Consider the following 12073-nt stretch of genomic DNA (forward strand, 5'->3'; position numbering starts at 1 on the left):
AAACCTTTCGCTCATTTTGAGAAAATTTTGATGTCTCGGGAACTATTATGTATAAAAATAATTATTATTTCTCAAATTGAAATATAAAGTAGTTTATAAATGAATATTTTTGTGATAGTAGAAGTTTCTATATTTACCAAAATTAATTCACAACATGTTGATTTTTCGTTGTTTCTATTGTCATTGTTATTTTAACAACCGACAAAAAAATAAGATGCTAGCCAAAGGAATGTCATGGATTTCCTTATAAATCCAGGATCATAACTATCCCCACTGCAACAACGTATTAGGATATTTCAGGCTTGGAAGGGTGAGATGGCTTAAACCATATTACGCATTTTATTTTAAAATGTGTGGTGGTATTTCCTTTTCGGTTTTGGATTTTTTTCCCTTTTGAGAATGATTTTCTTGGAATTGAGAGAAAAGAAAAACTATTGTTGTACCAAATGTAAACTTTCCTCATTTCTTCCTGTCTTTAATTTACTGTTTAATTATTATCGAGAAAACCGAAAAACTATAAATGAAATTTGGTGACATGGAGCTGGTGCCAAGGAATGATTTTAATGAAAAAAAAAACCTGAATCATTTGCATTTTATTTAATGACATTTCAATGTTCAAAATGCCCAGTTTTGGGAGAATAATCATAATACTGCATGCAATCTCCTAATTATTGACAACAGGATTTTATATAGACTCGTTGCAGTAAACAGATATACTAAGCCATGATGCAGTTCGTGACTATCCGTCAGTCCCATCTTTGTTCTACATCCTTGAATATTTTATCCTGGTCGTGAGCTTACGTCCGAGGATAGAGCATCATTTACAATAACCTGTTCCTTCACTGATGCATCTCCTTTCTTAAACAAATGGTCAGTCACTTCAACTTTGTCCAGGTCCTTTCCGAATGATCCATGGTGTTTTTGTTTTTTTTGTTGTAAATTTCGTAAAATTATTGAGAAAAAAAAGTAGTTTAACTCCATTAAACTTCATTCTAGTCAAACTTACGTAAGTATATAAAAGAAATGAAGACAAAATAAAACTTAAAATAAAATTTTAAAACATTAGATAAAACCATAAGCATTGTAAAACGGTTTTATACCTGCTACCAAAAAAGTAAATGATTTGTAATTTAATAATGTAAAATGTAATAAAAACATTATTAAATTGATATATTATTTTTGAACTTTTAGAGGGAGGGTAGCTGCACGCTCATATAATGAGACGAAAATTGCTTTATTGGTAGGAAACTGGATTTGAAGGCATTGCCTCCCCATGATTTAACATGCAAAATACAATGAAAAGAAAACAAAACAAGTATTTACAACATTTATATATTTAAAAAACTTCGCCACTATTTATGGCAAAAATTAATGCTGATTTATAATAATTAAAATAGTATTTTATATATTGCTTTCGAACTGAGAGTTCTAACATTTTTGCTGTAAGGTTGGTATCCATTCTTCTAGAGAATTTTCAATAATGATATTGAGGATCTTCAATTTCAGAATTTAAGTAAGTATTTTTGCTAAACTTATAGAATGTTATGTAATTTTATTTTGTTTCAATTTTTTACTATCTATCCCTGAAATAAAATACAGATTGTGACCAATATCTGTAATGAAAAGTTTTATGAATAAATTGTTCATTTATATTTTTTGGTGTATTCTTTTGGATAAAACATTAAATATTGGTTGTATACACTGCTGAGTAATTTTGGTATTATGGTAAGTATTTATTTATTTTCTTTTTTGTTGAAGAGTAGAATATGTTAGTAGTCATATAAATATATTACATTGAATGGATTAACAATGATATTGCTCTTTTTTGTCGAACTAGTTTTTAGTAAGAAACTATTACAATTAATATGGATATGGGCCAGAATGTGACAAACCGAAATATTGAAAATAATTAGAATTTTTTACAAATTCCTTCTATGTTTTTCTGTAAAGCTATTTATTTTGTTCATTTGCCTTATTCTACAATTTGAACATGTTTATGTGTATTATTGAACCATATGGAACATTGAGTAAGAATTGTATCCAAAATGCTCTACTGAACAATTTTGATCATATGGCTTGTCATATTCTGGTCCTGAGTCAATTTATAAAGACAGAATTTCGCTTTATGACCTGATCAGCAGTAAAACTAGCTTGAGATTTTTGATTGAGTTTATTGAATTCATAAATTTTTTAATACAATAGTATTTTCTCATAGTTTTACTCAGCAATAATATAATACATAAAATTTAGTTTTATAAAGTTGTTATAATTGCTGTCAGTCAAAACATCATGCTTAAAATCATCATTATTAAGGCAAATGGTTTACAATATTAATGACTGAATGAAATATGTTTTTTTCCTGTTTATCATTTAATCAACATCTGTGCATATTGGCACTACCAGAAGATATAGTGTCCCTATAATTAATTGGGTATTGAATGTTGCTTGCGAATTCTAATTTAGGAGTACTTTAGAGTAAAGATGTGAAGTTCATAAATCCTTACTAACTTTTAAAGTTAATAGTATGTAGATGGTGTATTAATAATTCTTTTAGTAAATATTGTTTGAATGTTATTTACACGTTTCTGAAAGCTTGTGATTCAAATTAAAGCATAAACATTAGTAATGGGCATTTATCTAGCTTTTCTGGTTTTTCCAGCCAGTTTTTAAAGTCCAGTCTTTAATTTCAAAGTAAAGTATTGAATCTTTCATAAATATTAAAAAATAAATAGTTTTTGTTTTGTGAGGGGTTATATTGACATCTCATATTATTTTAAAAAATCTGATCTGTAGGTTTGAAGTATGCTGTATTAATTTATTTGCCATTAAAGAAATTAGATAGCTGAAATACATTTATTCTACTTGAGAATTATTTTTCTATATTATTTTGAAATGATTCTGAAAACAAAAAGATACATTGGAAGGAATTAGTTCACCTTTTGTAAAAAAAAAAAAAAAAAAATTATCAATGGTTAGGACAATGGTCAAATAGAATCACAAAAAGTTAAAACTATTTATTGGTTTCCTACATTTTGACCTATATTGCAGGTCTTCACATAGACCAAATAAACAAGTAGAACTATTGAAGGAGTAAAATATAACACGTATAAATGATAAGGTAACAAATACAAAATATATAAATATGAAATATAGAGTAAATAAAACACAGAGTTGTTAAATAAAAGACAAACTAATATAATAAAATGTTAGTAATAAATCAGTGATGAATTATCAAATAGAGTAATAGGATCAAGCTTCCATTGCTTTTTATAAATTTACTGTTTTTCACATGTTAGATACTGACATTTTGGGTTATTAAAGTACATCCATTAAAATACTTTGACCATATTCCTGTATTAATATTTTAACCATATGGTGAAAATGTGCTCCTTTTGCTTATCAATTATTTTGCATTTAATGATGAAGTTTCAATTAACGTTAAGTCTAGTTAGTTATATATACATATGTAGCTTTTATACTAACATTGGAATACAATGTGATTTTTTTTGAACATATGTTAAGTTCGTAAGAGACTTGATGATTCTTTAAGATGTTTCTTTGCCATTGTTGGTATGCACACCTGTTCATACTGTTAAATTTTTGTAATTTTAGCTTATTGGTGTGTAATATATTATAATAACATACTTTTAAAAATATTTTTTAATAAGAATATTTTATGTTTTGAAATCATTATCACCTCTATTAAGAAATTTAAATGTTTAGGAATAAAGGTTAGGATTAGGTTTAGGAAATATGTTCTATAATACTTATTTTTATTTTTGTCATATGATATTCAAAAATATTTTTCTATTATATTCTATTTTTTTCAGTTTAATTGAAGGTTAATAAAAAAAATTAAATTTATAGCTTTATCATTCATTAATTACAGTACTTACATTAAAACTTCGTAGTGAAAACATTGGTTTCTTTTTTTTTACTCCTGCCATTAAATTTACTGTTATCGCTTACCATGGTTCCAATATGTACTCAAAATCAGGTTCTTTTAATTAATTCAATTTTCAGTTTATACTTCACTGTTAATTGATCCTGTGATTTATGTTTGTCAATTTTTTTTTATATATACATAAATGTTTATTAATTTCAGAATTACACTCATTTGTGCTATTATTAAAATTTCAGTTGAATGTTTTTATTTCTTTTTTAGAAAGATAAGTTTACAATTGCCAAACATATGAAGTTGACTTGTGAATTTGGAAATGGGTATAGAATACAACGTATATATAATATAATAGATATATTGTTATGATATTATAGGAAGCTAGCTTGTAGAATCTTTAACTTATTTTAATAGCAGATATTATTTGACATATAGTTTGTTCATTCAGTCAGTATACAGTTAACTCTGAAAGAAAAATTTAGATATTTAAAATAAAAATAAAAATTAATGCTTTATTTTAGAGCCATCTCATAAGAGTTTTCGACATTACCAAAAATACTATAGGTTTCCTATAAAATGATGGTTGGGATGAGGTGTCTCAAGAATGATGAGTTGATTTTTCATAATTTTGAAAGTATTAATATAGTTGGATTTTTTTAAGGAAACGAGGTATTGGAGGGACTGTGCAGTATTCTCAGTTCAAAAATATTTTTCAGCTTTAAAAACCTGTTTTCAATAAATTTTTTTTTAGAATAGTGATTTTGATTGAAATAAATCGAGCAGTATTGTGATTATAATTCTGGAATACTGGCTGTAAAAATTTTTCTTCAGAGATATCTACAAAAATCCTAAACAATTACATTTTAAATTTAAGTATCAAATTTGATAAGTATTATTATTTTTTATATATATAAATAGTTGACTGTACAATTTAAAATACAAAAATAAAATATCATTTAGTCTAAAATTTTCATGGTTTATAGACCTCATATACTATTTATACTGTATCTACAATAATAGTATAAGTATGATATATATACACACAACACAGTCAATTTCTCGAAATAAAAAAGGAAAATTGATTAAGCCACTTTCATTCTCACTGACTCATATATTCTTTCCTTTTCATTTATGATATATAAAGAAATATGTGTTCCATCTTATTTGAACTTGCGAATACTTATATAATTTGATCATTATTTTAATTCTCCTTTTATAATTTCAAAATTTACTTTTATTTATCTCTTTATTGCTAAATTTTTTCTTCAAGTCCAATTTTTTTTTTTTATTGAAACAACTAATAATAATGGGGAACCTCATGAATTAATTTATACAGTTATTTCCTGAAATATCTACTTACTACTTTATAGAATGATTATTACTACTATATATAACAGAATTATTGCTATATAGAATCTTCATGTTATAAATGAGTTTGAAATTGATATGCTTAAGGTATCCAATTCTTCTTATTTTTTAATGTAACAGTTGCTACATCATTACAGTCTTGAAGGTATATTCAATTCCTTTCATTAATGTAATATATTTGTTGGCCACCCAGCATCTGATTTTTTAATTTTAATATTGCTAAATTATTATGAAGCATTCTCTATGATTTTTAAAATCTAATTAAATTAAAGATTTAAGATATTTACTTATATTACTTATTTTATATATATACTTATAGATAATTATTATAAAGGTTTTAATTTTTATTCTTTAAAGTAATTAATTACAAGAAATCAAACCGTTGGAAAATAAAGTGTGAAAGAAGCTAGTTAAATATGAAAACTAACCTAAAATAATTTTTTGAAATTACTTGAGTAATATTTTGCCAGTTAATAGTTTATTTGATTTATTTTTCTTTGGAAGCCCTTGTAATTTTCATTGATTAGGAACAAATTTCTAATACAATGTTCTCTCTTCAAAATTCACAATTTTTAGATATTTATTCTCATAAATATTATTAGTATACATAATAATTTAGATTGATGTTTCCTGTATTTCTTTTCTCCTCCCCGGCCAGCGGCTCCTGGGCCAAAATTGTCACCCCCGTCCTCAGCGGACCTAGCCCAACCCCTTATAATGCCATATGGTAAAGGAAGGTCACCATTATATATATATTTATATACATGTATATATCAATATTGTTATCTATATATTTTCAATAAAGTGGAAAAAAAAAATTTCTTTCCCTAAACCCTATGCGTGCATGGGTTTGATATCAGGGGATGATGGAAAACAGGTTGAGGGGACCTCTTTTTTTGCATTGGGAATACATTTGAATTCAAGAGGTGGCTTAGGAATAGAATAGAAAAATAAATCAAAGAAACTATTAACTTACATAATATTACTTCAAGTAATTTCAAACAACTAAATTGAACCTTGTAGTTGAGCTATCTGGATTTCCCTTCTTCTTAATTTCTTTAAAGCTTTATTGGAGAACTTTTATGCCATATTAATTGACGTTTTAATGTTGAACAGACTCATTAAAAAGCTGTTTCAAAGTAATGGAGGAAAGGTGTTAACTACTCATTCAAGTGTCCCTATTAAGTTCTAATTGTCAATCATTGAACAAACCCTTTCTCCAATAATAGTTGATTTTCTGGTGGCTCTATTCTTTATTTATTTTTATTTCAAGAATTTATTTGATATGTCTTATTTACAATGATTCATTTCCAAAAGTATTGCCCTATATTCACTGCTATAAGAAATAATGCCATAGCTGAATGAACAACTGAATGAACCATTATTCTTGCCAATATCTGAAATTAAGACAGCTATTTGGCTGAAGAAGGAGGGTTGAAAACGAATCTTTATTGGAAGTCTTGGAATCAAAATTGAAAGTGTTGGGTATGACAGCATTGAAATCCAGTGTTTTTATATTTTAAAAAATTTATGCAAATTTAGTTATTGGATTGATTTTTCTATTTTTTCATAAAAATATATTATATCAGTAGGTATTATGGGTAGGTATACTTAAAGGAAAGTATTTATCTGTAATTCAACGGTTCCCGAAGTGAGTGCCACATCACCTTGAGGTGCCTCAAGAATATGCCAAGGGTGCTGTAAGCAAATGCCACTTGCTGAAAATATTACATTAAAGGAAGATAAAATATTAAAATTAAAATAGCAAATATACAGTCCAGTCTAGCATTTTCTTTGCTCTGTTTTTCTTCTTTTCCTACATATTCAACCACTCTCATGATGATTGTGTTAATATTTTCATTTCTTCTTTTTATCTCAACCAGGGTTCTGTGATATATTTTTAGACCAAGAAGGGTTATAGAAAAAAGTTTTGGGACCACTGCTGTTGTAAAAATAAAACGAAATACTTAAATAAAAATCCAGCTCATGAAATAAACCTCTGAAAATAATTTAAAAAAATATTTTCTATCACATCTAACACAGAAAGGCATTTCTAGTGGTTCTAAATCTCTTAATAATTAGCTTATTAATTTAATTATGTTACAAATCAGATCTTTTTTTCCATTAGAACACCTGAACAGGGTTTCCTTAAGAAAAAGATATAGTATAACAAATTTAACTTCACATTCTACCTCGAATGAGTGCTATAACTTATTAATTTGGTCAAGTAGCATGTCGTTTTGCATGAACCAAAAAAAAATTTCTTTTTTTTTTTAAATTTTATTAAAAACTGCTTTACAGTACTATATATAGTACTGTGAGTCCTAACGTAACACGGAAACGCATTTCTAGCGGCCCTAAAGCAGTCACTTTCATTAGTGAAAATTCTTCTATATAAGTTAATTAATTTTATAAAGTTATGAATCACGTAATTTTAGTTTTTACTTCTGGTTTTTTGCCTATAAATCCCAAATGGTGATCCTAAATTAAAGAGTATTAAATTCGGCGTGGAATGTCTTCTATAACTTAATAATTCGGTCAAGTGGTATGGTCTATTAGTTCTGGTTGTTTCTTGGGCTCCAATAGCTGATCTGAAGAGCTATGAAGTCTGTATGCAACCAAATAGTACAAGAGCCGGGAAGAAAAAAACTTCTTTATAGTCCATTATACTAGCTTTAACTTGAGTGGTAATAGACATCTGTACGTCACATAGTTCCTCAGATACAGATTTCTCAAAATAAATTAACTAAGTACTAATCTTTTAGTAGATTTTTAAGAAATTTTGCTTTTTAAAAAGCTATATCTCAAGAACTATTGGATGTAAGTAGCTCTTTTAAGACTAATATTTCAGCATATTTACTCTTCTTTAAATAATGTGCTCTTAGGTTTTCTAGTGTTGTTGGTAGTTTTTAAGATATAGAGCTCCGAATGAAAAAATTGGTTTTTTAAGGTTTTGAAACAGCCGCTATTTTTTATTCCCCCTGCCTATACTTGGCATCAATTCAATATCAATTCTGACTAGTAATTATACATAGTTTTCATTAAAGTAATCAAAAATTGGGGTGAGATAACTGACTTTTTTTCTTCCTGGCTCTTGTACTATTTGGTTGCATACAGACTTCATAGCTCTTCACATCAGCTATTGGAGCCCAAGAAACAACCGGAACTAATAGACCATACCACTTGACCGAATTATTAAGTTATAGTAGACATTCCAGCCGAATTTAATACTCTTTAATTTTTTATATTTCAAATTTTTCACTAGGATCCACCATTTGGGATTTATAGGCAAAATACCAAAAGTAAAAACTAAAATTACGTGATTCATAACTTTATAAAACTAATTAACTTAAGAAGAATTTTCACTAATGAAACTTTAAGCAAATTTCATGAAAACTATTACTCCTACGAAGAGGAACATCATAAACTACTTTATAGCTCATTAAACTAGCTTTAATCTGAGTGCTAATAGACATCTGTACGTCAAATGATTTAGAGATATAGATTTTTCAAAATAAATTCACTAACTACTGATCTTTTAGTACGTCCCATACAACATTTTTATGAAATGTTGCTTTTTAAAAAGGTATATCTCGAGAACTATTTAACGTAAATAACTCTTTTAGGGCTCGTATTTTAGCAAATTTGCTCATCTTAAAATGACGTTCTTAGGTTTTCTTGTGTTGTTTCTAGTTTTTAAGATATAGAGCTCTGAATGAAAAATTAAATTTTTTATCGCTTTCAAATAGCCACCATTTTTCATCCCCCCTACCTATCCTTGGCAGACTCATCAATTTTGATTAGTAATATTACATAGTTTTCATCAAAGTAATCAAAAATTGGGGTGAGATAACTGCCTTTTTTCTTCTCTTGGGCTCTTGTACTAAAAGCAGATGGCTTATGGCCGCCGCACCAGTTGATGGAATTCTTCGACGCAGATTTATATGTTGTTCAATTTGTTGTATTACAAATTTTTCGATAGGACTTATAAATAAAAGCAAAAACCTCAGATTTTGTGATTCATCACGTTTTCAAACTAATGAAATGCTTAGTAAATGTTTTAGGACCAGAAATTCGTTTGAGTATTAGGTTTGGGATCATGTACAGTATTATATTCCAGTTTTAGATTAAATTTGAATAATACAATTTTTTTTTACAATCTTCAGTAACAAAAAATATAAAACGTAAATCCTTCCCGGCCGGACCATTGAAACCCCCAGGAAACGGCAGTTCTTTATCACTTTTGTAATATTTACCCACAAAATGAAAAACTTGATCCCCCAACATGGTTAGAATAGGTTGGTCACCTGTAGGTAATTAGGCAAACATCACTTTTACTGTGGATTGCCTTATATATATATAAAAAAATATTTATTTTAAATGGAAAAAGGGGACTTAAGATAGTTAAATAGAGCAATATTTAAAAATCATGTAAAATTGGAAAATACGTGAAGTTTTTGTCCGTCTACGACTTGACAAAAAAACAACATATTCATTCGACAGAAAATGTTATGTTAAATCGAAATTAAAAAGAAAAAATAACTTATTTGTTACTTAATTAAATTAATAAGCCAATTATTAAGAGATTGAGAGCCACTATAAATGCGTTTCTGTGTTAAGTGTGGTTGAAAATAATGTTTGAAATTATTTTCTAATGTAAATTTTATGGGCTGAATTATATACATCGGGCTTCTGATTTTTTTCTATTTAGTTATAGATATTCATAGGTTCATATTATCCAAAATGAGCTAAACTGATCTAAAACGGGGTTTATCGGAGTTCAACATACTTTGCCCTGACCCTTCATTTATGCAGGATAAATATGTCTACTGAATGTCTTAACAGTCCCGTTCTAAAATCGTATCAAACTGACATTGTTTGGATTCCTAAGGAAGGTGAGTTTACTTTCTATTCTGGACACTATTTGTAAGAGCCATCCTTTTATTTAGTCCTAACACCCTTGGGAAAAAAATAGGTCCTAGATTGATCAGCATATTTTGGATCACTAGAATTATCACAAATTATCATTCTCTTACGAGTGAACCATAAGTTGTTTCCCTCAGTTTCAATCACATAAATATTTTATTCATTGAAGGTCTTCATAATTTTTGTTTATTTAAATCTGTCGGATTGGTGACTGTGGTCAGTCGTAGTTGGATGAAGATACAGCTTTATTATAGCATAATGAAAATTTATTGTTAGTTTTTTCAATTAGTCAACTTGATATATTGTCTATTTTGTCTAACTTGTAATACTCGAACATTCCGATTATAAGATGCTTCAAAAGATTTTTTTAGATTGCCAAATTACACAAATAGGATGTAAGATACTACTGTGGGGATAAGGTTTATTTCAGTTGTTTTAATATCGATTTGAAAGGTGGTAAATGTGTGTTGTAGGATTAAAACCACCGTAACTTCTCAAAAATTAAAACTCTGTAAAGATTAAGCCCTGACAAGGCTGGACCACGATACATAAACAAATTTAACAAATTTTCTATGCAAAATAAATATTTCACCAACGAATAAAAAGTTCTATTTTTAGATAGTTTCATACTATATGTTAAAAAAAAATTCAGGAGAGGGCGCCACAAATTATCTGAACATCACTAATGAAAATGAACTGTATACACACTCACACACGCACATATATACATACAGTGTGTACCTCTTAACATATTTACTCACCCTAACCTTTACAATTTTTATATTTTTACAAACTTTAATTTTCTCTGGGATCAACCATTGGCAAATGGTGTACATTCAGTATTGTTGATTCTATTTATACTCCATATCAACTAACTTTTGAATGAATCCCAATAATTTTTTTTTTAATGGAGTTTGATAGAAAATGAAATTCTAAGACAAACTCATATCTAGAACTGATTTGATCCAACACGTTTCAAAGGCATACATCGCCCAACACAGCTTATGTTTTTGACGATTTGGAAAATCGAAACGTAAAGAACAAAGTAATTTGAGAATCCAATTTCCTAAAGAATAATTCCTTGTTTTGACTTTGGCAGTTTCGTCCAGAAATCTTATTCTTTATTCCAATAACTAATCAGTTAGCATCCTGATATTGATTCTTTGAGAATAGTTCTCGATAAGAAGGTTCTTACAATTGGTATCATATACTCATCATATGCACAATTTAAATTTAAAGCAGATAAAACCGCATGGTAAAAATCAAATGTTAAGGCTGAATAATCTTCAGTTAACGACAACCTTCTCTGTTTTTTTATAACAGTTTCTTATATAAAAATCTTATAAACAAATCTAATAAATAATTATCATATTATTCAAATATCACGGTGCATTGAAATTTATTTTTGTAATAAATTGTGAAAAAATAAAACTATTTTATTGTGGGGCAATAACGAGCGGTTGCCTAAAATATTAATAAACACTGAACTAACGGGTATACGTCCGAGAAGTAGACCGAAGCGTAGATGAGAGGATTGCGTAAAGACTGATTCAGTAGATTTGGGTTCGAAGGGTCGTCACTGGACAGATGTATGTAGAGAACGATTAGTGGTTTCGGCATGGAACCTTCGGGTCCGCTAAGGCTTTATTATAATTATTATACTATTTTATATATATTGCTTGAACGTCGTTGTTAATTCAGGAAACAGTCTGATTTCAAATATTATTTTTAGTTAGACAGGCTGTTTTTTTTCAGGATGGTTTTAGGTTATATGGCATCACTCTGGACCCATAGAAACGGAGCAATAAACATATAATAAAACGCTTGAATAGGTACGTGTCCATTACCATTAAACTATATATGAAATTGAAGTCTGGAGAT

The sequence above is a fragment of the Halyomorpha halys genome, unplaced genomic scaffold (genome assembly GCF_000696795.3).
Source record: "Halyomorpha halys isolate HHAL.00 unplaced genomic scaffold, Hhal_1.1 Scaffold152.1, whole genome shotgun sequence".
NCBI lineage: Eukaryota > Metazoa > Arthropoda > Insecta > Hemiptera > Pentatomidae > Halyomorpha > Halyomorpha halys.